The following is a 27201-nucleotide window of genomic DNA, read 5'->3' as shown; positions in this document are numbered from 1 at the left end:
TATACCTGCCATAGAAACGGTCGGAAAATTAGTCGGAATATATGAAAAAATTGTATCTGCGGTGCTTTTTAACATATAATCTTCTTAGTATGAAAATAACATTTTTTAATTGGTTCTGAATTTCGAATTAAATTTTATTAAAATCGGACGACTATATCATATAGCTGTCATAGGAACAATCTAAAAATTGGTGGGAAAATAATATGAAACAAATTATATTATACTCTAATATATAGATGTGAAAAAATGGTCTAAAAATAAGAATGAAATAATTTTTTTTAATATCACTGAAGTCAGCAACAATCTATAAAAATGTCACATGGTGTTACTGAAGTTTATGGTTTCTTATAACTGCAAGGGTATACAAACTTTGCCTTGCCGAAGTAAACTTCCTTTCATGTTTTATAAAAATTTAAAGTTGTTTTAATTTTTTTTTTCATATACACACAAAATTGTTTAAATATCCAGGGCTAAAACCTTGCGCAAAACAAAAATTAGTTGTTGACTCTTCGTGGGCTCAAACTCACGCCATTCAGGTAATTTTGAAAGTTTCAAGGCATTTTTCTAGTTTCAAGGGCGGTTTTACCTGAGGTTTGGCTCTACGAGTATGGCGATTTCACCCAAAAACTGGGAAAGTTAAAGCCTTTCACCCACAAACAGCAGCTTGTTTATGTATCTCCAGATTCCTCTCATTGCCTTCAGCTGCTTATAGGCGAGGCTCTCGAGCGTTCTGCCTTGTTTTTTGATGCTGTCCAGTGTGGGCACGATGTCGGTGTCTGTTCTATGCTCTCCGGCCAAACACTCTCAAGTGTTTATTATTTTCCGTTGCAAATGGCGCTTATTTGCTTTATTGACAGCCATTTCCGCATCGCCCTTCTGAACTTTCCCAGCTTTCCTCCCCTATTAGCCGTCCTTCGGCGGACCTTTGCAAATTAGTTGATTTTGTGCGAGCGCCGTTTGAACTTGATGTGGACGTATTTGTTTTATTTTACTTTCCAGCCGTGTTTAACTCCGGCTGAAGGGAAATACGGGCCTTATTAAAGTAGCCACGCACCGGAATGCAAAAGATATACCATAAAATAAATTTCAGGCAACTGGCACACGGTGTGGCAATGTTGCTTGCTAGGCCATAATTAATTTTGCTTAACTTTTCCCTTCTCGTTTTTCCAGGCAGACTCTTCAGCGACTGTGAAGGAGAGTAATTGATAATATTGAATGCTGGCAGGACATTGCCCAGAGAAATCCATTTGTGAGTATAAATTAATCCTTGTATAAATCATTAACAACAGGCGGGAAAAATCTGGCGTATGCGTCCCCGTATGCACAGAAAAAAGTCAAAGCCGCCTTTACGAAGAAGTTCTTAATAGTGGAGGAGGCACTATTCTGTCTCCGCAAAATTAATACAAGAATCCAAAATATTTTTAAAAGTGTTACATTTTGTGTATAATTTCGTCGATTGAACACTAAAAAATATTGCCTCTTTTCCTCGTTATTTCTTCGCCACTTTTCACCGTAAACTCGTTGCACCTTTGTGTCTTACCCCTTTCACCAATTGCCTTTACTGCTTTACAGTAACACCACTTTATCCCCTTGTCCAATTCGCCATGATCTTCTGATAGTCATTGTTAAACGAGTTAAATAATATTATTGATGAAGAGGTCTAAGAAATTTCTTGAGTTACGTATACATTTTATGTTAATTTCAAAATTTTGAACGTCATTTCTTTTCCGTTATAAGAATAAAAGGTTCTTATTGGTTTAAAATACAACGTGTTTTGTTAAATAAAAGTAAAAGTTGAAATAAAATTAAACCATGTTTAGTTAAAATAAAAATCGCACAAATGCACACTCATAAAATAGGTGGCAACGCCAATCCCAAAAGTAAATAAATCTGCCTTGCCCTTAACAGGATGTTTCATTACTAGGGGTAGTATAAATTAGTCGTTATTTTTATTTATTTATTTATTAAGTTTTCTTATGGAATTTTAAAGGCAATAAAGAAAGATGTCGAAAAAAAATTTTTTTCTGTCCGTCTGGCATCTCTACAGTTGAGATAAATAAATGCATGAATTGGATTTCGCATTCTCATTCAAGATATCATACTATTTTTGTTCAGGTTGTTTCTCCACTTACCGGCAATCCAATTAAGCTGTCGTATTTTATTTTAACGATTGCCATTTATGAAGTGCTCAAAGCAAAAGACCCAGACGCTTATTACGCACTTATGGCCGTCTGATATTCAATAAGCTGAGAAAAATGAATGAATGAATTCGGCTGTCGCATAAACACGGCCAATTTTTACTTCACTCATTCTATGCATTTTTTTTTTTTTGATAAATTTTCGGATTTTTTTAAAGGAATATTTTAATTATTTTCACATATGAAACATACACTAACAACATACAGTTTGTCAAGTAATTCTTTGAAGGAGTGAAAATTATATAGAAATTTTTTTCAAACTGGAAATGTACAGGAGATGCGAATTAAAATACAATATACTGATATTAAAAATGTAGTGACTAAGGGGCTGTTGATATCGCAAAAACTCAAAAAAAATCAGATCCCTGATCCAGACGAATTTCAGTAATGACCAACGAAAGGGGTTGTGTTATTTCCTTAGCCAGTGCTGTGAGCACTTCGTTAGTTATAATTTGACATTTAGACTCTACCAGTGGCTTCTAAGCTTCTAATAAACTAAAAAATCATGCAAGTGAGAACGTCAGAAATTAAAGATACGAAGTAAAGCACCACATTTTCTACTTTCCTTGCTGAGCTCAGGCTGTGGGACTCTTAGGGTGTTACATTATTATAATTTACGGCTTCTTGACAAATTATCGGCACTGCTTCGCCGGATAAGGGGACATAAATAAAAGTTTTGTTAGAACGGCAATAAGCGTAAATTTAAATAAATTAATCATTTCCTGGCATTGTAGGCAGCCACAAAGAGGTAGGAACCAGGGGGCGGGCTTGGGTGTTATTTGTGGGCGCGGCATGCAACAGGCTGAGAAGTGGAATCGATTGCTCTGAAGTTGGCCGAGCACTTCCCATCCCCAGCCCCTAAATTCAAATATTTGCGCACGAAAAGCCGAGCCGGGGAAGCGGGCGTGGAAAAGCTTTGTTGAGCCGTGTAGCAACAGCTGATGTTGGCCATGTCGGGCACTTAATGGCCATCGAATCGGGGAATCGGGGAATCGGGAGTGCGAAATTTCATCAATTCATAATTCATTCCGCTGTGTAATTAAATTTTCCTGTGGCCACACCTAACAGCCCCGCCCCGGGGATCCTTTGGAGGTGGTTGGGCGCTTGCGAGCCGGAGCATCAGCCACCCGACACATGGCTACAAATGATTGTGTCCTTATCCATTTCCGTTCCATTTGATGCTGCAAGAGATTGTCAGAAGCTTCTTCCTCGTCGCCTACTAATTTTTTGCCATTTTATTGCGCTGCTTTCATATGGGCTGCGGCTGTGTGTTCTGTAATCTCAAACTAATCTCCGACCGCATCCACCGATGCCAAAACATTCTTGGGGCCAAAAATAAATATCAGAAAATGTTCGGTTTGCTTTGGTTTGGTTTTTCATTTTCCATTTCCCATTTCTCGGTCGGCCTGCCTTTTTTGTTTTCATTTCTCTCCGTGGTTTTTTGGGGCTTTCGGTGCTCTTGGCAAGTGCAACCAAATTGAAAGCAAAGCCAAGTCATCAAGCCGGGTGCCAGGGCAAGTGTAATTGTTGCGCCATGGAACGGGAGGGGGAAGCGACGAGGACCTGGCCAGGAGTTAGGCAATACTCTGGCCCGGTGGCGAAGCCATAACTTGGTGGAGAGACTCAGAAAAAATGTGGTGCAGCACCTTTTTCATCACAATGTTTTCCATGCACTCAAAAAAATCCTAAGTGCGGCGAAACATGTGCTGCATTGCCTTAGAGCTAAGCTTGTGGATTTGCGAAATCAACAGTCCGAAGTCCACTTACTTGGAAAGTGGCGCCCCAAAGGGCTTCAATATGTTCCCGTTTAGGATCACTTTCCCACTTAGAAAACGAGTTATAACTGTGGCATGGCTCAGAATGGTAGCGCAGCGTATCGTTGTGATGCACAGGCCTGAGGGTCAGCGGTTTTATTTCCGCTCATGACAAATATATTTTTGTGCCTGTTTCTTGCAGAGTAAAAGGGTATACTAGACTCGTCGAAAAGTTTTCAAATGTTTTATTTGAAACCTGAAAACTTTTTATACACATCTTTGTAATTTCAATTTATGAGGAACTTTTAGATACTATTCCTAAAACTGTTTCCCGCGGGTATTAAGTTCAGCTGCCATGAAAGAACATACTTGAGCAAAGTTCAAAACTCTATCAAGTTTTTACTTTTGACACTTATTTACGATCAAGGACAGGGGTTAAAAAATATTTTTTTTTTCGATATATTCCTCCCATCTTCAGGGGGATTACAAATATTTAAAGAACTGAACAAAATAAAGTTAACGATCCCGAGAAAATTACCATCTTAATCGCAAATTCATCAGCTGAGTAACGGGTATCTGATTGCCGATGGCATCGACTATACCGTCCCTTCTTGTTCTTAAACCACCAATTTCTTTATTGGAATAAACAAAATGACAGAAAGAATCTCTTCTTATTTAAGGTCTCTATAAAATAAGACTCTGTACGAAACTTTGAATTTTGGTTATATCACAAACCATATTTATTATGCGTGTGCAGAGGGTGGACCATTCACGCTGATACAATTTTTAATTACCTTCCAAGCTGTCAAAGGAACTTCATATATAAATTTTATATAATTGTGTTTTTTCCCCGGGAGCTTTCCACCTCAATTTTGTTTCGTGTCTGAGACTCAAACTAAAAACTGTAATATATTATGTCAACGGCATCAGATAAGCGACTTGACTTCTTGAAAACACCGCATTTCTCCCATGTTATCCGAAAAAGAGCCAGAGATTGGATCGGTTGCAAAATTGGTTTCCTTCGCAAATTCGATTACAACTTTATGAGCCACCCAACAAAAAACTATGAGAAAAATAACCCAACCAGAAGCAGAGAATAGGGAAACGGAAAATGCCCGCAGGCAGCCTGAGAACGCTCCCACGGATTAAGTACAGACAGCCGAAAATTACACACAACTGACCCGAAAATGAGCTCTTTTTTAATAAAAGGAGAAGAGCATATTATCAAAGGTATAAATGTGATATCCAGGATTTATTTTGAATCCAATAAAATACAATTTTTCAAGTAAAATTAACGCGGAGTAGAAATTGTAACACTGGCGCCCTTCGGCACACATATTTTCTAGTCGCCCAGGACATCAAGGATGCGGCCCGGGAAGTTTGAGTTGAAGTGGCCAGCCCACTGAAGGGTGCCTCACTTAATGCCAGGAATAATTTCTAATTAGAAGAGGACGCACACAGGGAAAAATATCTAGCGAAATTATAAATGTACACAGGACTCATTTCAGCTCCGAAAGTAGGCAACATTTTGCCACTTGCTGCACTTTTCCCATCTCGCCGGCTCTCCAGCTCGGGTCCTCAACGCAGCGCACAAACAATTAAAAACCGTAAATGTCCCCACATGACAAAGTGTGAACTTAATTTCATTTTTGTAATTCACAAATGCTAGAGGGAAGGGGACTTTGATAATGGCCCAGCAAAATCGTCGGGCGAGGAACTAAGTATAAATAAAAATGCTTGCCCGAAAGCCACAAAAACGGAGCGGAGGAGTGGTGGAGTGGGGTGGTGTGCGGATCGGCAGGACCTAAGCCAGTTGCCAGGCTACTCCTTGGACAATAACAAGCCAAACGAAGCACACACAAATGAAAGTAACTTCACAAATACTTATGTGTGCAGCAGTGGCACTGTGTGACCCCGTGCAGTCATTTTTCAAAGCTTAATTTCTACAAACAAGAGAAAACGACTGGAAAATACTTAAAAAGAAATGCAGACAATAAAAACCAACTGGAGGCAGTGGCGGGGCAAAACAAAACCCCAATGTAATGAAGCCGAAAACAAAAGCAAAACACGCTAAAGTTACCTCACAAAGGGAAAGGCGAAAGCAGACGTGGGAAACATGGCAGCATTGAGTAGTTTTCCCTCGGCGAAACAGCCGGAAAAGCTTCCCCGAATGCAATGAATATTTACAGAATGTGCAAACAATGATTGAAGGACTCCAAATTAAATGCAAGTAATGGCAAAAATGCGCCAAAAATTCTGAATTCATAGTTGAATGGAATGCCACTTTGTCGAGCAACCAGCAGCAACAAGGGGAGAATAGACTAATATGGCTATGTGATTTTCAATTCCTGATAAGGAATTAAGGCACGCAATGAGCAATAATATCAAATATAGTCAAGCCAGATTAAACTGATTGAATTTTAACTAGTGGCTATGGATTTCATGATTTCCTAAACGCTTGATTTGCAATTGGCCCCTGTTTATGCGACACGTCCGAATTCATGTTTTTATTATATCTCAGTTGACAGAGATGACGGACCGATGGAAGAAAGTGTGACCCAATATTTTATTCCATTTGCATGTAATAAACTGGCTTTTATTAAAGAAAAAGTGTGTCCAATCCAGTATTACATAATCGACAAATAAAACATGCAAACTAGTTTAAGATTAAGTTCTTAAAAGCGAGACTTTTCCGCGTATTTCTATCGAACTGGCAACTGCGCAAATTTAGAGTTACCAAAGCTTAATTGTCACCAAATCACGCTTTGAAGTTGACACACTTTCGTGTATTGCCGAATTCACGAAATGGCGTTTATGCACAAACGAACCGGCTAAAATCGCGAAATGAAAGCGTGATTTCGGTTTCGCATAAACACAGTATATGAAGAGTAAGAGTTATTGAGGAGCTTGAGGAACGGGTATTAGCTATAGGTGCTTAATTGTTTAGTCCTAGCTTGTTCTTGGATTGTAATGAAATTAATATTTGATATTATGTGAGGCAAAATATATAGACGAATCGAACTATTGTAAAGGTAGAGAAAAAAGTTATTCATACAATCTTTTTAAAAGAAGCACCTCGCACCACCTCGCTGGATTGTAGCAAGAGTGGAAATAAAGTAATATAATAGATCGGCGCTACAATTCCGAGGTCAAATTTCTTTATCAAGGAGATTCCAGGGATGTGGTAAAACCATCAAGTGAACTGCTGAAGTTTAGGGATTAATTTTACCGAGGTCTCGGGAGCCACACTACGCCTAAGCAAATCAGAACAAGTTGTAAAAATCTAGCAATGAGACAAATCAATGTGACATCTGGTGAATTTGGCTGTGCGTTGAGTCCTAGTTGCTTGGGGCTAGCTCTATTTTGGAGGTAGAAGAAAGATGAGTACCACTTGTAGTATGTCAAGGAATTGTAGAACAAAGTTACAGAGAAGTAAAATTAAAATAAGAAGGAGTTTAAGGAAAATGTCAACCAGTACACGTAAGCCCTGCGAGCAGAGGACTGTCTGCATCCTTGTGCTGAGTATCTTTCAAATAATTTCCGAATCGCTATAAGCTTTCCTCAAATGCATAAGCCGATCCAAGCCAATCCAAAGCAAACCAAATACTTGGCGAAGGCAACTCAAGTCCGGGCCCGGGCCCGGGCCCTCGCCTGGAGCACGCCACACACTTAAGCTTATCCGGGATTTAGCTTCCTAATTCATTCATTTACCGCATATCCCTTCAACTCAGACTGAACTGCGCTCGATCCTGCCAAACAAAGGGACTGCAGCTGCATCAAGAGTTTGCTACAAATTGCCGAAGCACTCGACTTCCGCCCAACTAAACGCATCGCAGTCAAAGTCGCATTCAGAGCCCCCCGGCCCGAGCCCAATCCCCACTTCAGCGCATTTCCCTGCTGTTTGTTTAGACGCGGGACTGCGCTTCCTGGGAGCCGGCATTACGCATACGACGCGTTGCCGCGCGCAAATGAAGTTAGCGCAGCACTTAGGCGGGCGTCTGGTGCACGGCGAGAAACCGGACCCTATATGGGTCAGCCTTTAGTCAGGCAAATTAAAAATGAAATAGTGTGTGCTTAGATGTCATGCCTTAGCCCGCACACCAAGGTCAAAAATGTGAAAATGGTTGAATGCTGATTCCTAAGTGCCTTTGCAGTTTCATATCTTTATTATTGCTGGTATTTTTGCGCCGTGCCCGCTCTCCAGGAAGTTCATAAAACATTCGTTAAGAACCTTGGGGATGTGCTTTTTCGATTCCGCCCCTCCCTCAGACGTTTTTTCAAGTCACTAGTGTGCACATCCCCTGCAAAAGTTTCATTTAAATGCCGGTCTGATGACGGGAAGGACCTCTCGCACCACAGGACGTATGAGCAATATTCAAAGTTGGGCCAGAGTTGCAGTTAATGGCGAGCGAAAACTTGCAGCTATCTTGGGCAATAAAAGTGAACTGCAGCTGAACATGCCGCTCTCCGCACTCCGGCAACTTGCTTATCAGCGACGGGAAAACTAGTGCAATGTCAGCCGAAATAATTAGAGACACCGAAAATTTGGTCAGCCCGACATGATGACTACATTTCGGGTGACCAAAGGTGAGGACTTGGTCGGAAACTTTGGAGGCGACGAGCAAAAAGCCAGGCGAGAGTGTACGGGGTAAAACATAAATGAAATTCGAAAATCATCAAGTGGCAAGACACACTCGCCCCGAGGCAAAGTTTGTCCTCGACGTGTGGTCGGGAGGTGGAGAAGGGGGCGAAAAGTTGGCGAACATTTGGCAAAAAGTCTCTCAAACGAGGAACCGGGTAATTTCATTGTTGTTCGGCATTTCTTAGCCACTTTTGTCCTGCACTTATTTATTATTTGGCTAATTCGCGCATTGCCGGAGTGGATTCTTTTGCCTTTGCTTATCTTAAGGAGAAAAGTAATGAAAGTGCAAGGGAAAACTTTTTCGGTGGCCAAGTGGCGCTCGGCTGCTTGTCCAAATCCATTTCACATTTGCACAGAACTTTAAACAAAGCCCACGGAACCGATAAAGAGTGGCGCGAGGGGACTCTGCAAACTTTGCCGCAAGGAGACAGCCCCGCTTGCAACTTGCAACTTGCAACTAATTTGTCTTCCCCCGGCTGGAAAATTCCATCTGAAATCCCCTCCAGAGCTGAAGGCTGGCCTTTGTTTACGGCTGATTGTATTTGGCCTTTGTTCTCGGTCATTGCGAAAGTTGCCCAGCGTCGGGCGGCGGCATAATGAATTGAAAGTTAAGCCAACACCAAAATCTGAAGTCCTGTCCGCCACATCTAATGTAGCTGAAAATTTCCATTGCCCCAAACTCGAAAACTCTGTCAACGAGTATCAATGGGTTTTTCTTATTTTTCAAATTTGGAAGTTGTTCAGAATATGGATTCTTCTGCATGGTTTTGATTAGAATTGTTCAGTTTTTAAGGGGACTTCAAAGAACACTTAATTCTATTGTATTTTTTAAGAAACCCTTCGTTAACATCAAGTTGGTTGTTCATTTTTGTGAAACAGGAAGCGTAAGGGACCCCCATAATCAAGATCACCAGTTGAGTCGATCTAGTATGTCCGTCGTGAGATATAGGAAACTGCAAGAGCTGCATTTTGGGGACGGGAGTCCGGGAGTGTGCATCGTTTTTGAAAAATTCACAATCAGCGATGGTGATAGTAGGGGAAGCGTATAGTAACCATTTTGCAACCTATGGAACTGAATGCTAAGTTTTTCTGACCAACGGGAGTGGTTTGCTGATAACTTGAAAATGAGCTAAGGCATTTTGAAGATACTTTGAAAGTGCAGACAACAGACCTTTCCCGCAAACTGTTGGTTGGGTTACTCTGGGTACTTTACTGCCCCTTTCGAACCAACATTAAGGGGGTCTCTTTCCGGGGAAGTTCTTTAAAGTTATGGCGGCGAAACCACCGAAGCAGTGGATGTGAGCGCATAAAATCAGATATCAAAAATTGTTTACAAATAATTTAATAGCCCGGCGCACGCACGTCACGCAGTCGAATGGCCGGCAAAACAGGGATTCACGCACACACACCCGAGCGCTGGCAGGACAATCCATAAATCGGCTTTGTTGACCGGGCCAGGACAATGCATTGGTATTGGGTACGAGAGATTTGTCGGGCTGCCCTGCCCTTTCGCCATTTACCCCTTACCATTTGGCTTATGCCATTGACTGTGGTCGGAACGACAAAGGACCCTCTCGCATGTCATAAATAAAATGTTAGTCCGAAAACAGCGCAGCCTGGACAGTGGGGGCTTCCTTGCTGGTCGGATGCGACTACACGGCATTAGGCCGAATTAATGCGCGCTAGGACTTAAGTCGCAAATTTATTTCTATTCAACATACGAGACAACACGACGAGCCGCAAAACCAGCCCCAGCCTCCTGGCCCTCAGATGCACTCGGAAAAATGCCAGGCCTAGAAAAATATTGTATCAGACGAAAACATTAGCCCGGAAACCATTACAGTCCTTTCCTGATGTGACCACAGGAGCAAGAGTTCCTCTTCTTCAGAATTCGCAAATTATTTGGGCGTCATCCTCGTTTTTAAAATTCAAAGCCAAACTGATTGATTGACTCACAACTGCGGTCCAAGTGCAGGGAACTATGTCTCTATCTTTTAACAAAACGAAGGACACACTTTTTATACGGAATTATTTAATGTTTAGCCTTAAATGAATTTAAAATGAAATAATTCAGGCTTAATACGGTTGGAAAAACACAATGAAAAACATAATAAATACACCGAAAAATAACAAGCAAATGCAAAATATCCAACCAATACTTTATGTTTACCCACCTCTTTGTTTTATTAATTCATACGACTGCAGAGGAACCCAAGAAGTGCATTTCGAGTTGTTTTGGATAATTTTTATTATAAATATGTGCTGCAGCGCCGATTACAATGCTATTTGCGAAATATAAACTGGTCAAAGACACTCTGAGCATATTAATCATTATTAACATTCTTTTGTCTGCATTCATTGATTTTTGCATTCAAAGTATATTTGCAAAACTTGTTTGGTTATTGCTAGAGCAAATACAATTTTTAACATTATTCTGGACTATTTTTACTAAATGTCGCTCTTTTCGTTGCTTCGTGCTGCTTTGGTTTTGATACAAAAGCCTGTCCGTATAATTTAACAGCCAGCTTTCTGGTCAATAGTGCTCAGGATTGTTCGGCATACCAAACGGTTTTGTTTTTTTTTTTCAATACAATTATACAAATTTTAAAACATTCGTTGGTTGCAACATATACAACCAATAAAAAATAGGCATCGCGGTATTAAAAAGTTGAGCCTAATTTTTTTCAGTGCCGCCTGCACATACGAGTATGTGTGTGCAACTGTGTGTTTTGTTGAACATTTCGGCACGACAGTGGAAATCCGGCGATAAATGTTACCAGCAAATGTGCGAGTGCCTACCAAACCGGGCGGTGGGAGTGCTCCTGGGGAAGGGGTCTAGATGCTAACTGGTACAATTTAGGTGCTCCATGGAACTGTTCATGGCGGTGGGCGGTGGGCGGCGGTAGACGGGCGACGGGAGACGGCAAATGGGCGCTGGGAAATGGAAATCGGACAACGGCTGGGGGTCCTCTCCGCACGCTTTGTGTTAATTTGTGGACAAATTTGTGCGCCACAACGGATGTGAATGTTTCAGGGGCAACCGGCAGGGGCTTTCGAAGAAGGGAGTCCATTGCCTGCCTGTGTCCATCTAATCCCATGGATCAGCAATCGATAATGAAGTTGCCGAAAAACACACGCGCCAGTGTCATAAGTTAGATGGAATGGAGCCGTAAGATCGAAAAGAGGAAAGCAGAAGGCGGAAAATGGGTGGCAAATGGGTAGCATACCGATTTGTTTGCCTCAAATCCAGTTATCGATGGGGCTGTGGGAAAACGGCAAGGGAAAGCCCACCCACTGCTCTAATTTATGTTAAGCACAGAGCAACGAAAGGAACTAGACTGAGGCACAGAGGGAAAAACGCATCTGAAATCTAAAAATTGAGTTCTGAGTGATTTTTGCACCTTGAAAGTAACCTTAACAAGAAAGGAAGTTAGCTTCGGCAAGCCGAAGTTTGTATACCCTTGCAGTTATAAGAAATAATCAACTTTAGTAACACCATGTGGATTTTAAAAGATTGTTGCTGACTTCAGTGATATTAAAAAAAAAATTATTTCATTTTTTTATATATATTCATATATTTTTTTATATATATATTCAGAAGTTTGCAACGCAGTGAAGGAGACGTTTCCGACCCCATAAAGTATATATATTCTTGAGCAGCAACGAGTCGATCTAGCCATGTCCGTCTGTCCGTCCGTCTGTCTGTCCGTTTCTACGGCAACTTGTCTCTCAGTTTTGAAGCTATCGGGCTGAAACTTTCCCAAAAGTCTTCTTTCTATTGCAGGTAGTATAGTATGTATGTCGGAACCAGCCGAATCGGACAACTATATCTAATAGCTCCCATAGGAACTATCGGGGAAAAAATTCGGTCTTCGGTCTTTTTTATCATATAACCTTCTAAGCTTGGAAATAACATTTTTAAATTATTTCTGAATTTTTAATTAAATTTTATCAAAATCGGACAACTATATCATATAGCTGTCGTAGGAGCGATCGTAAAATTGGTGGGAAAATAGTATGAAACAAATTATAGCGTTGAGGCTTTTGACATATTATCTCATAATATTCGGAATATCATTTTTGTTATATTTTTAAGAATTTCAAATTTAATTTAATAAAAATCGGACTACTCTAACATATAAATGTCAAAAAAATGTCTTAAAAACGAGCGAAATAATTTTTTTTAATATCACTTAAGTCAGCAACAATCCTTAAAAATTTCACATGGTGTTACTAAAGTTGATTATTTCTTATAACTGCAAGGGTATACAAACTTCGGCTTGCTGAAGTTATCTTCCTTTCTTGTTTTGACTATTAATTAGGATCTAGGATCTAGGAAGAGGTGTATGGTTGGACAATGTCGATATACAGGTCGCCCGATGTTGGATGCTTCATTTTTACACTTTTTTGCGATTTGTTGTTTTGCATCATCATAAATACTACTTTAGGCTGTCTACTTTCGGGGATAAGATTTTATAGGCATACATCGAAACTTGTTTTGACAAAGGCAGAATATGGATGGCAAGCCAGTTTGCATGGAAACTGCATTTTGGTGTATTCCGGGGATGTGTACAAATCCGCGTAATAAGAAATCGTTAACGGCTGTCGATTTCATCGAAATGTTTGATTCACCATATCTGGAGGGACTAGCACGTTATTAATCCGGTTATAGCGCTTACCAGAACATAATTACCATGTAATAACCGTTCTTACATTCCTTGGCCTTTCCCAATCATAGGTCATTAAATTCATGTTGTTAGACAGACAGACTAACACCTATGTAATCAATCCCATGAAACATCATAAATGTATTGGCAAATGCAACACCAAACACGACGGCTACTATTTGGTTTGAGTTAGCGACTTTGGCCGAGTGCATCGACTATGAGATACCCGTTACTCAGCTCAAAAAAGCAAAATAAAGAATGATATATATAGGCAGCAAAGCAATACTGTACAGCGCCACCTACCCGCTGTTTCAATATGTGGTTGTAAAAAAAAAGACTTGATCGTTTTGGCCGTTTATGGGCCTTCGAGTGGGCGCGGAAAACTTATTTAGATCAATCGATAGGTATCCATGAGATAAAAACATTTCAGTTACATTTTTTTTTTCTTCTTCTTCGTTTTCGTCTTTGTTTTCCGCGGTTTGTGGGTGTTAAAGTGGATGAAGCACTGGGTCACAGGACAGGTATTATAAGCTATACAACTGTACACGCCACAGTTTTCTGGGCTTGCTGAAACAAAAATGCACAGGAACCACAGAACTCTGTATGCGAAATACTTCTGTAGCTCTTAGAGTTTCCAAGATCTCAGCGGACGGATGGACATGGCTAGATCGACTAGGCTTTTGATCCTGATCAATTATACATATACTTTTAGGGATCGGAAACGCTTTCTTCCACCAGTTACTTACTTTCCCACGATGCTAGTATTCCCTATTAATTATTTTATCCTCTGGACCGGAAATTACGTTCCTAGCTACTTTTCCTGGAAATTTGTATTATGTTGTCGGAAATCCCCTAAGAGCACTGTGATGTAATTATAATGTGATCAAAATAATACCAAAAGCGAACAAGAGAGAACGCCGAGTGACTCGACTATCAGATACCCGTTATTCAGCTAGAGGGAGACCATGGAAAATGGAAACATGCCAACAGCTAAGCGCCTTTTTTCGAGATTGCAGGACGCAAGATTGCATTATTCTATCAAAACATGTTAATAAATAGTACGGTTTGAAAAAGCGAAAATATATAAATTATAACAAGTATCTGATAGTCGAAGCAGACCGCTTGCTATAAAAAAAATACTTCATTCTACTCGTTAGATTCCTAGTGACGAACACAATATACCCTTTCACTCTTCAAGTAACGGCTATAAATATCAAAACACTGGAAAAACCGATTGCACCACTTGGTATGGGGATGAGCCAGACTCTCCGAATCACTCTGCCCTATTCCGGGCCGTCACGTGCGCACTAAAACATCGGCGTGATGATATTTTGTCCAACGAAGCGCACAGATAATACATATGTACACACGTGTATCCACAAAAATTTGGGCTCACATGTGGCGATGTGTGAGGGTTCACCGGGCATCCATCACAGTTGGTTCAGAATCAATAAAATATAACTTTGCGTGCTGATTTCAGTAAGAGCCGCAGGCCACAAGAAGGCACAAGCCTCTCAAGGTAACCAGACGCAAGCCCCTCGCTCCCAACCACCGATTCAGCAAAGGGTACTCCCACCGCCCAGGGTCACCCGCCGATTCCACCCATTATTTTGCCAAATGTATTCATAAACATGGCCAGACAACAGCGCAGCCAACAAGCGAGTGACATGAGCACGTGCATCTGTCTGTCACTGTGTCCTGACACACGGGGAAAAATAAGTATGTGTTTTGGAATAATATTTTTTTTCTCGAAATAAATCGGAACTATTGATAATAAGTATTTGCTGCTAGCTTTTGTTAATCTCACTCCCACTCCCACTTAACTGATTAATTTGTAATACTTGAGAAATAAACGGATTTGATAAAAAGGTTTTACGTAGTGTTTTTTGTTTGTTTTTGGGTCTCCAAGATACTAATTGTTCGGACCTATGAATAGATAAAACACGATCTACAGGACCAATAAAAAAACAATTAAAATTCGAAATTGGCTGTCCATCTATATCGTAAATAGATTTTCGATGACTTTTGCAAGATCTTAAAGCAGTTTGCAAGGCTAGACCTCAAACTTACAAATAAATAAAAAATAATAAAATAAACACCACTCGAGTCGAGATTGGCTCCAGTGTACCGTTTCTGCGGTTTGAATGCTCTCTGAGGGGCTTGGAGGCGTTTTGTCCCTGTTTAGGGATTTCCGGTCGAATGCGAATTTGATATGCGCAATAAAATATTAAAAAACCTAAAACACCCAACAACACGCGGAGAATCGACAAAATTGTTTTTAAAGCGCGTAATTCAGCTGACAAGGATTTGGGACTCGGCATCCAGCATCCAGGATCCAGGATTTCAGTCAGTTGGCCACTCGTGCACATATGCAAATGAATGTGTGTTCGAGTGTTGTGGTATAAACCAAATGAAAACCCGAAACCATTTGCCAGGGTTTTCCGCCCATTCAGAACGCGATACGAATGGAAAATGAACTCTTTAAATGGGATTTAATGGCATGGCAGCTTCCGTTCTCCACGCTCCAGCCAACTCAATATATGCCCAGAGATACATATATCCGTATGGGAGCCCACTCGTGTGCTCGTTTGGCGTCTTGAATTGCATACCGATATGTGCTGTCGCTCAAATGACAGCGGGTCTAAACTGATTTTGAGTTGCCAGCACAAAGTTCTGGCTCTGCTATTGGGGCCATCAGAACGAGTCAAGATTGCCATCGACTGCCTGACTTCTGCGAATTCACCAAACGAAAAATAATATATAATTCAATTGCCAGCTAGACATAAAAATTGCCATGGTTGTAATACACAAACATACTAGACCTCTTGGTTTGCTTAAAGGGAAAGGAAGATTGTAGTTTTCAATTCTAATATGACCTTGACTTTCTGGTACCCTTTACTCAGCTAACAAAAAGCGCCACCTATCGATCATTCCGTTCGGCTGTTAACCCATTTGCTTAGTGAATTTATCTCCATTCCTACTATATATACTATATACTATACTATTCGTTGATTATTTATTATTGCTTGAAATATATTTTTTCTATTAAAGGTCCGACATAAACAATGTTTGGCATAATGAGAACAAAATCGCATTCAATTTTTTTTAATATTAAAAAATGTAAGCCCTGCTGAAACAACTTATGCTCAGAAAGCTCAAAAATCTGCATGTTTAGTGCCAACACAACTCTTATGGTTAATGCTAGATCGACTCATCAAGAAATCCTGATAGAAAAGTATATACTTTATAAGCTTGGAAACGCTTCCTTTCACCTGTTACGTACTTTACGGTGAATATAGTATACCCTTTTACTTTAGGAGCAACGGTTGTAAAAAAACCGAAATCTTTGAAAATTTTTCCAATTTTCATTTTTTCAAGAATGTTGTGTTAAATGTTCATGTCAATCGGATGACACCGAGTATTATTTTCTGGTTTTTACAATTTTTAAATAACTAATATATCACATTTTAGGGCTAAAAAATCAAAAAACAAAAACTCGACGTAGTTATCTATGGAAACATTTTAACTAATATATTTTCTTGGAAACGCCTACGGAGCTTCGCGTCTGAAAACTTACTAAAAATAGGTCCTTTTTTTCCCGATGCTTAGCTTAATTTCAAAAATTACTTCAATAAAATCAACAAAAAAGTAAAAACAATAAACTGCAAACTGACTGTGAAATGCGTTCGCAAACTTGGCACAAAAATTGCGGGAAATTGATAGGAAAATGGCGGAAATTGCAGAATGCAAATGCAAATCAGTCCGGTAGGCTTATAGTGGTCGTGACGGTTTATAGCTGACATAATTGTCATTCAAGTTAGTTTTAAATGCGCCACTTGGCGAAACTTTTGACGAGTGCAAATTGATTTTTGTTGATGTAGGCTTCCCCCTCCGTCTTTCATCTCTCACTCACTCTTTTTCTTGATCTTTCCCCCCTATTTTCCACTTATTTTTCCGTCACTTTTCTGCTATTTTCCCTTCATTGATTTGCGCTCCTCCTGCAATGAGCTGCTTCTGATGATGATGTCATTTCAATGCTCAGCTGAAAAGTTTGCACAAATTGCGGTGCAAATTTGCAACTTTCGCACAAAGTTTGATTCAAATTACCTAAGCGACGGGCGTTGGTGGCACAACTTAAGCGGAAGGCCGTGGCCATACCAATAGCTGTTGGAAAATGAAAACTGTCACAGTAATAAAGATTGCCGAAAAAAGCCGGAGCCGCTGTCCATATGAATGCGGAGATCTCCGAAACTATAATAAGATGCAGATGCATGCAGATTCCTAAAATTAAAAATTGAGAGCAATACATTTGGTGTTGTAAGAGTCGCAGAAGTAACTTGTGGAAATCACTCAGACTTTAAAAAAATCAATTGGCTTGGGAGAAAGTGCGTTGAAAAGGCTACAGTGAAAATTCAGAAAATTTGATTAACCTTGTTGTATTCTCACTTAAAATATGCGTCGAATAACACATAACATAACATTTTTTAATTAGTTCTGAATTTTGAATTAAATTTTCATCAAAATCGGACAACTATATCATATAGCTGTCATAGTTCTAAAAATGGATTCACCCTAAATAGAGGCAATGTCATGGTCATGGAAAATATTTCCTAAAATGCCAAGTTTTTCTATTATTTATGGAGAATTTTCTCGAGCTTATGCTTTTAATATTTTCTTATACTTACGTAAAATCGAATTTTTTCATAAAACAAAAAAAAAATCACACTTGAAACCAGAAAATCTGCCTTGAAGTTAGAAATTCGGTGGCCTATCCTCATTCGACAATGCGTTGAACTTTCAAATCATCTAATTGGCGTGAGCTGGAGCCCACGAAGAGTGAAAATATATTTTTCTGCTTTGTGAAAGTTTTTAGAATTGCGATACGAACCGTTTTTGCGCGTCGCCTAATTCGATTCTGTTTAATGACTATTTGTTCTTATGATTCTAATAAGCCGTTAACAACATGCGTTGGCGATCAAATTATGATTACTACCTTTACACGCTCTCAAATTATAGTAAAACAAGAAAGGAAGTTATGCCGAAGTTTGTATACCCTTGCAGTTATAAGAAATAATCAACTTTAATAAATAGTTTGTTTCCCGATCGTGGAATAGTCGTCGGATTTTAATAAAATTTAATTTGAAATTCAGAACTAATTAAAAAATGTTATTTACAAGCTAAGCAGGTTAGGTCAAAAAGCACCAAAGCTATAATTTGTTCGTCCAATGTTGATAACATTTAATTCGAAATTCTAATCCAATTAAAAAATGTTATATTCAAGCGTAGGAGGTTATATGTTAAAAAACAACGAATATATAATTTTTTAATATTATTTTACCACTCATTTTTCGATCCTATGGCAGCCATATGAAACAGTCGTCCGATTTTGATAAAATTTAATTCGAAATTCAGAACTAATTAAAAAATGTTATTTCCAAGCTTAGAAGGTTATATGCTAAAAAAACACCGAACATATCATTTTTTTTTTTTTAAATTTTTCCCCGATAGTTCCTATGGGAGCTATAAGATATAGTTGTCTGATCCGGCTGGTTCCGACTTATATACTACCTGCAATAGAAAAAAGGCTTTTGGGAGAGTGTAAGAGACAAGTTTGCGTAGAAACGGACAGAGAGACGGACGGACTTACAGACGGACGGACAGGGCTAGATCAACCCGTCTAGTTCTGATCAAGAATATATCAAGAATATATATACTTTACTGTAGCACTGTGTTGCAAACTTCTGACTGAAATCATTATACCCTCTGCAAGGGTATAAAAAGGGACAATTTCACGAAATATAGCCATTGATTTCTAACACTTTTTTATATTTTTAGGATAACTTTAAAACAGTAAAAAAGACCAAGAAAAGGTTGCCCATGTTTTGTTAGTGATACTGCGTTTATGCGATAGCCATATTATGCTTTCATTTCAAAACCCGTTTCGTGATTTCGACAAAACACGAAAGTTGACTATGATTTCGACTTTAAAGCATAATATCGTGACAATTAAACTCTGGACTCTTTATATAATTATCGGAGCTACCAGACGGGTAGAAATACATGACAACGTCTTAACTTTGAAAAGTTAATTTTTCATTTTCATGACAATTAAACTCTGGACTCTTTATATAATTATCGGAGCTACCAGACGGGTAGAAATACATGACAACGTCTTAACTTTGAAAAGTTAATTTTTCATTTAATGGAAAGGAATTTAATTGAGGCAGCTATAATAAATAGTTGGCCGATCCGGCTGGATTCGACTTATAGTACATACATGCAAAAGGAAGCCCATTAGAGCCCTGTAGAAATGGACGGACAGACGGACATGGCTAGATCGACTCGTCTAGTGATGCTGATCAAGAATATTTTTACTGCGTTGCAAACTTCTGACTGAAATCATAATACCCTCAGCGGGGGTATAAAAATCACAAGAACTCCATTATGTTTAAGCAACAGGTCGGTCTTCGCTTCAACAAAGAGGAATAGCTGAAGTGTTCCTTCCACATGGCCAAAGTGTTGACAGCTCGTACACATTCGAACTCAAGAGAACCACGAAACATAACCCATCGAAAAGTTTATATTTCTCCTTGACATTTGCCTAAAACAAATGCTGCCTGAAAAGAAGAAGAGCAGACCGAAAGTCAGATCTGAAAGAGCTCCATCATGCTTATGCGGGGAACACGATAGCATACAAAACAATGCTTGACTATGAGGTCCAGATCGAAATGAGGAACAGAAAAGAGCAAGGCCGCAAACCACTCGTTTATTTTTGCAAGCACCACAATAACGCACAAGCTCAAAAAAAGAACAAAAATTAAAAACACAAACTAAAGTTCCACATAAAAAATCAGAACAATTTCGTGGCGGGCTCGCTCTTTATTTATTTTCGCTGGGCGCCCTTAGCCTCCGAGAAGGCTAATGTCGTTGTTGTGGGCAAAATTCAATTTACTGCATGACTCCATACAGCCCTACACACATCCACACGAGGGTAGCACACCCGCACACACAAGGCAAGAACAAAAACAGGGGAAACGCGTTTCAGCCAGTGAAGCGTGTAGGCCTGCGTGTGCTGGCAGCTCTGTGGAGCATATAATCGACAAAACACACACAACACCATGTCCGCCCACCCCGCCGCCACGCACTTTGCGTACACGCCGGGCATATTGCGTATACGCAACCAACACAATAACTTCGGCAGGCATCCAATGCCAACCCGCTTAAAGCCAACGAAAATTGCCAGTGACAACATCATAAACTCAATATTCAATCCATTTGACTTTTTCCCTTTTCGAGCTCCTAAAATCCCACGCCTCTTATTTCCGGAAGAACAAGGGCGACAATTGGCGACGGCGCTCGGCATTGGCAACAGACTGTTCTGCTTTTTGATTTTCCTTATTTTATATTTTCGCATAACATTGCCTCGTGAGTTAGTCAAACAAGGTAGGCAAATAGGCAATATTTGTATGTTTATACCCCTACTCGAACAGTAAAATAAAAGTTTGAGAGCTGAAGCTGGGCACTTTAGGCTTGGATTCCTATTCTTTTTACGCAGCGCAAGTGTGCATGTCCAAAACTGTGTCTGCAATAGTTAAAATGATGAAAAATTTAAATTAAATATACTTTTCTCGTCAGTAATTATCGAATGGCGAAAAAAACACGCCCACCGTGCGAAAAACAAGTTAAACGGCCTTGATCTATGAACGATTTCAGGCTTACCATTTAAGAACGTTTTGGCAACATTTTTGTTATGTCAAATAAGGAATCTAAATCTGAAATCTCAACTCTCTAGTTCGTATAGTTCCCGAGATCACAGCGATCACACGGAAGACGTTGTTTGAGCCACTCGGACGGTGAGCCTGATCATGAATATACATACTTTAAGGGGTCGGGAACATCTATTAATAATGTAATGAAACCAAATTTAAACCTAATTTAGTATTCAAAGCATGTGCATATTTAATGCAGCAAATATAATTGTTCTATCGTTCTTAGATCAGTCTGTAAAAACTTTAACTTTACTAAATCTTACGCAAGTATGAATATGCAACTAAGCCAAATCATTCACCCATTGTGTTACGTACGCTGTGTTAGGTACTTTTTTATCCTCCTGAATGTGGAAAACGATCGTTTTGGTGCTGCTGTATATGAGCGTAGTACAGTCAAAACTCCGAAAACATCATAGATTTATTTAAATATCTCACAGATCATCAATAAATTTAAAGAGTGACTGTCGTTGATCAAACTTACATGAAATAAGTTTTCAGGATTCACTTATAGAGAATCCTGAGCGTCTTAAATATTGCGCCCCAAAATAGGTTGTTAGGATATCGATGAATAATTGATGAATATTTTGCGAAAGTTTTCAAAAACGAATTTAAGATTTGAAAGCGTGTCGCAAGGTTGCCCAAAGAGGGAACGTAAAACAATTTTTTATACAAATCCTCAACATTTTCTGCAGTACTGCCACGAGGTAGTTTATAGAGATCTGCTATTCGGGACAACTTAATAGATAACACATAATAAAGCCGGCTTTCCCTCTGCGATGGCGATTGCCACCGAGTACTTCATCAGGTAATTAAACAGCTATGGCTTAATTCAAGTTCTTCAGCTGTTTTATTTAAAGGCAGTACCACACAGTTAGCAAATTCTAAAATGTGGCCAACATGTAACTCAAACCTAACATTGAGGATAAGAGAAGTGTTGCAAATTGATGAAGGTTTTGACACAAATTCCTTAAATAAGTCAGTAAAGATTTATTTAAAGTTATAAGCAAATAATGTGTCCAATCTGGGAATCAGACGCTTTGCTACTGGTATATCCCTTAGCTGACTAAAGGGTATCTGATAGTCGATGGCATCGAATATGGCGTGCTCTCCGGTTCTTTTTTATTAGTGCCACAAAAGTGGTCATCAATGCCCTGCCGTTGATATACAGACATTGATTGTGTGTGCGGCGCGCCCAATAGACCGATGTGTGCTTCAAACTCCGACTGTGTGTGTAATGCAATGACATTTGGCATAGACATCGGTTGGGCTTGACCAGGGACCAGGGGCGATTTTCAATAGATCAACAAACTCACGATGGATGCAGTCTGCGGCCAAATGATAGATTCCATGGCCGATGGCTGAATGGCCGACTGACTGACTGACTGACTGGCTGACTGGCCGACTGACTAGCTGATTGACAACGCCTTAGTGCATCGCATTTTATGCAAATGACGCACGACAATCAGGTTTTTAGTTTTGTGTCTGGACTGCGGCACTTGCATTTGCATTCCCATACCATTTGGCATTCAGATATTCGCATTTGAAATTTGCATTGGCCATCGGGCATTCGTAATAAGCCAGAAATGCATTTCCATCGACTGCGGCGACAATGATCTCCATGTGTTCTAGCCCATATATACCCACTTCCAATGTTGTGAAGTGGAACTGCGTGCGTGCGTTGGGTCCACTATTATGATTTCCGTTTAAATGTTTACTTTTTCAATCGCATCGCCCACGAAAAGTTGACCATGCAACTGACAGCTTGCTGAATTACAAAGCTGTCCATCAGGCCTAAAAAAGCGAGTTTCGAGAGACTAGATATATGGTCTGATGGGCTTTGTGGAAAAATTGCTTTAAGGTAATGCAGACGAATTAGGATTTATTTCAGTCGCATTATGATAGATGCCTAGAGTGTGTTTTGGCAATGTTTTATTTAAAACCTTCTTGAAATAATTACCATTTAATAAAGAGCGAGGCATTTTTTATTTATTGTTTTTTTTTTTTGTAAAATTGATGGGTATCGATGAGGCCAATACATTTAAGTTAAAATTGTGTTTCTAAGAAATACAAATAGTTATTTTCCGGAAAAACTGTATGCAAAAAATGAGATCGATTCTACATTACTTGCTCGTAGAGTGATGATTATGTGAACGCTTTAATCTCGGTAACTTTGCTGGTTGTATATCTCCGTCTCCTTTTTACTCTCCTAGCTGAGTTACGGGTATCTGATAGTCGAGGCACTAGACTAAGCGATCTTCCTTATTTTACTCGAAAAACTGGCGGACTAAATGGAGTTTTAGTGCCCCAGGGTAATTACCCCCAACCCTACCCACATTCCCAATGTCTCCCAAAGCCCGTTACCTGATTGCCTAAATCTGACGGGAGTAGTCCTTTCCTTTTTTAAGAGCTCATTGGAAAACTGTTTGCCATTGATTTGTGTGTGATGTTTTTTGGGGTGTGTGTGTTTTGCGGCGGCCCATTTCGCTTGATTGCCCATTTCGGGCAGCGAAAACATTTTCCGGGCATGGAAAATCACACACACTTGCAGAAATACTCAAAATGTTCCCTTCCCAAGTCAATATAACATGAAAGCAATCAGTTGAGCTAACCACTTCCAACCAATGTAAGACACTGAAACAAATCACGTTATATTAGTAGTAGCAGCGTGCCGAATGTAAAAAGGTATAATTAAACAAATGTATTTAGACAAATCGTGTTTGAATGTAGTAAAAGCAGCTTTCTAACGACATATAGCACAAGCCTGTAGCTTTAGTAGTTCAGATGTTACGGGTGTACAAAACTTAGCTAACATCGTCGTGGTTTTATGGTTTTTTTATGGTTTTGCGTATTACCTTTGAATATTCGACGCGTATTTTAAGTGAGAATACAACTATGTTAATAGCGGGGGTAGTTATCCCACCGGCCCCAACAGATCAAATTTTCCAAATTTTCACCTTTACACTTTTACCGCTCTTTCTCCCAAGCCAATTAACTTTCTTTCGATTACTGTAGATTTTCATTTCTTCGTTTATATAGTAGTCGCCATCGCACACCCTCCTAGTGCGCTTCGTCACTACTTGGACTGCCATCCACAATGATAAAAAGAAGGGAAAACGCGAGCATTGTACAATTTTTCTTTTTCAAGAAGGTCTTGCTATAAATGTAGGGAAAAACGCCTTAAAAAATATCTTTATGGGTTAATTTGTTTCATAATGTCAAATTTGTGAACTATTTCCGAGCATTTGCTATTAATATATTCTCATGCTTAGGGCAAAATCGCCATATTTCGTATGACAAAGGTTTTTATTCTTCCCGCTTCACCAAAATATCTAATATTTTCGCATACTAAGGCATATTATATTGGAGCGTTCAAATTTAATTTTTTCAAAAGTGTTAGATCTGAAGTGAAGACCACCATCTGAAATTTTCAGGACGACCAATAACGTGTAGACGAAAAACCACACAAAGTGACAAACAGAAAATTAATTTCATTAAAAAAAAAACCCTTGTTTTTAAAGGAACTTTTGAGCTGAGATTTCCGTTAATGAAATGTCATTGGAACGGTTTCTCTTTCTGCACAACCAATTACTTGGGATGGAATTCCTTAAGTCCTTACGACACCGTTTGACCAGTGTATCCCTCGCTGGTATCGGACCATCACATCAGATTTTCAATTGTATGGCTATTCATGGCAGTGTCTTTGGACACACTCCTGGTGCGCTTCGTCACTATTTCGACTGTCGATCATAACTGTGATACACAAATCAAATAGTGAAAATTCAATACTTTCAATTCTATAGCTAAAAGTTGTTCACACTTTTGGCTACTTTCTCAAAAGTGCTTTAATTGATTTCTTTTTCACTTTCAATCTTTGTTTCCCTGGAGATTCCTTATTTTTGATTATTCCGTGGAATAATATCATCCGATACCACTATCACCTATCACCAAAAATATGGTCACAGTCGTCTCCTTCATCGTTGGCGTCGTACTCGAGCATAAAACGTGGTGGCATAAGTTTATCAAGTCTTTAAGAGTTTTCAGCGCACCTCCCACTTTTCCGAGACCTACAACGCTACTTCAACACCACCCACCCCTTCAACCACATCGATTTTCGAACTACATGTTCCCTGCTAATAAAAACATTGACAATGCCCCTACATGTGATGAGAGTCAGCGGAGTTGGGCAGCAAACTTTTGTCATAAATAAATATTTTCTCGGCCAACATTTTGAGCAGATTCGGGGGACGCCTTTAAGGTTAAGGCTTTTGCCCAAAGAGCGACGCGTGCCAATTTGTTAATATACAAAAGTTGCTTGGTTGTAATTTGAAACTGTTTACATACCCCCCTTTTGGGAATTCAAGTCCACTGGTCTATTTGTGTAACTTTTGAAATGTTCGCAAGATAACAAAGCAAAAGTTTTTGGGCGAAGCGGCTCCCCAACTCCTACACTGAAAAATGATTTGACCGTTGTCGGAAAAGCAAGAAAAGATTTTTTATCATATTTAAACTGCAACAAGGTTAATAGAATGTGTATTTGTACATTCTAAATTGTTAAGTATTTATATTAGCTATATTATTTCACAAGACATGTCTCTTCTTTGTTTACAAAAGAGTTCTATTTAAGTAAAGTTTGCTTTATTTTTGTACAGAAACTATTCTTGTTCTAGCGCCATAATAGCATGATAATAAAAAGTCACCTCTAAAACTGTTGATCAAGAAGGGCCCTTATCTTTAATCGACTGCATTTTCTTTCCCTGTTTTGAATTTCCCCATCTTAAACTGACAATTTGAAAGATTGACTAACTGAGTGGGTCATGGGCCAACTGCTTGATTGGCTGATTGACTTGCCAACGAGCCGCGACCTGCGGATGGTGACCCACTTATTTGTTGGGCACTCTTAAAACTATTGCCCCCTCCGCATATTGCAAGTTTGCCAGCAAACTACTCGAAATTCACGCCATGCCAAGTGCGATAACCGATAACCATGCTGGCTAAAAGAGAGAAAGGGGTGAAAGATACTTTTCCAAGACTTTTCCTCCGTAGCAGATACAATTTACAATCTGGTCGGATAACCCTGCTGTTGATGTTGGACTTGGGTCAATGTTTTTCGAGGCTTCAAGTTCTCCATCGGGCCACATTAAATCGATTAAATCAGCATGCTTTTTGGGAAAGCAAAGGCATGGAAAGTTATATATAACAAGAAAGTAAGTTAGCTTCGGCAAGCCGAAGTTTGTATACCCTTGCAGTTATAAGAAATAATCAACTTTAGTAACACCATGTGACATTTTTAAGGATTGTTGCTGACTTCATTGATATTAAAAAAATATTATTTCATTCTCTTTTTTTACCATTTTTTTTTACATCTATATGATACAGTAATCCGATTTTTATTAAATTGAATTCGAAATTCTTAAAAATGTTATTTCCAAGCTTAGAAGGTTATTTGGTTAAAAGCACAAAAATATAATTTTTCATATTATTTTACCACTAATTTTCCGATCGTTCCTATGGGAGCTATATGATATAGTCGTCCGATTTTGATAAAATGTAATTCAAAATTCAAAACTATTTAAAAATGTTACTCCAAGCGTAGAAGGTTATATGTTTAAAAACACCGAAGATATAACATTTTTCATATTATTTTACCACTAATTTTCCGATCATTCCTATGGCAGCAACATGATATAGTCGAAATTCAGAACTAAATTTAAATTTAAAAATTTTATTTACAAGCTTAGAAGGTTATATGTTAAAAAACACCGAAGATATAACTTTTTAAAATTTTTTTCCCCGATAGTTCCTATGGAAGCAATAAGATATAGTTGTCCGATCCGTCTGGTTCCGACTTATATACTACCTGCAATAGAAAGAAGACCTTTAGGAAAGTTTAAGCCCGATAGCTGACATATTAGTGTGCGTAGAAACGGACAGACAGACAAAGGTATAAAAACAGAGAAAATAGTAACAAACAAGGAAGAACGCTATAGTCGAGTGACTCGACTATCAGATACCCGTTACTCAGCAAAGCGATATTTTAGGGCGTCCCCTACCGGCTATTTCGGTAGATGCTATGTAGGCAAGAGACAGATTTTAGCGTTTAAGCCGTTTGTGGGCGTTAGAGTGGGCGTGGCCATTTTAGTTCAATCGACAGTTATTGATGAGACGAATTTC

At 39.2% G+C, this 27201-nt stretch overlaps 1 protein-coding gene across 1 annotated transcript in view; it reads left to right on the top strand.

The window, feature by feature from the left end:
- The window catches only part of LOC108028903 (chaoptin), a 229236-nt gene that overhangs the window by 64850 nt on the left and 137185 nt on the right, over window positions 1-27201 (top strand). Inside the window, exon 3 of the mRNA XM_050884708.1 lies at window positions 1171-1249. The gene's annotated coding sequence lies outside the window, so the exon portion shown is untranslated. The remainder of the gene's footprint in view (window positions 1-1170; window positions 1250-27201) is intronic.

This window comes from Drosophila biarmipes, chromosome X, assembly GCF_025231255.1.
Source record: "Drosophila biarmipes strain raj3 chromosome X, RU_DBia_V1.1, whole genome shotgun sequence".
Classification (NCBI taxonomy): Eukaryota; Metazoa; Arthropoda; class Insecta; order Diptera; family Drosophilidae; genus Drosophila; species Drosophila biarmipes.
Note: the sequence above shows the minus strand (reverse complement) of the source record. Positions and strands in the feature narration are given on the sequence as shown.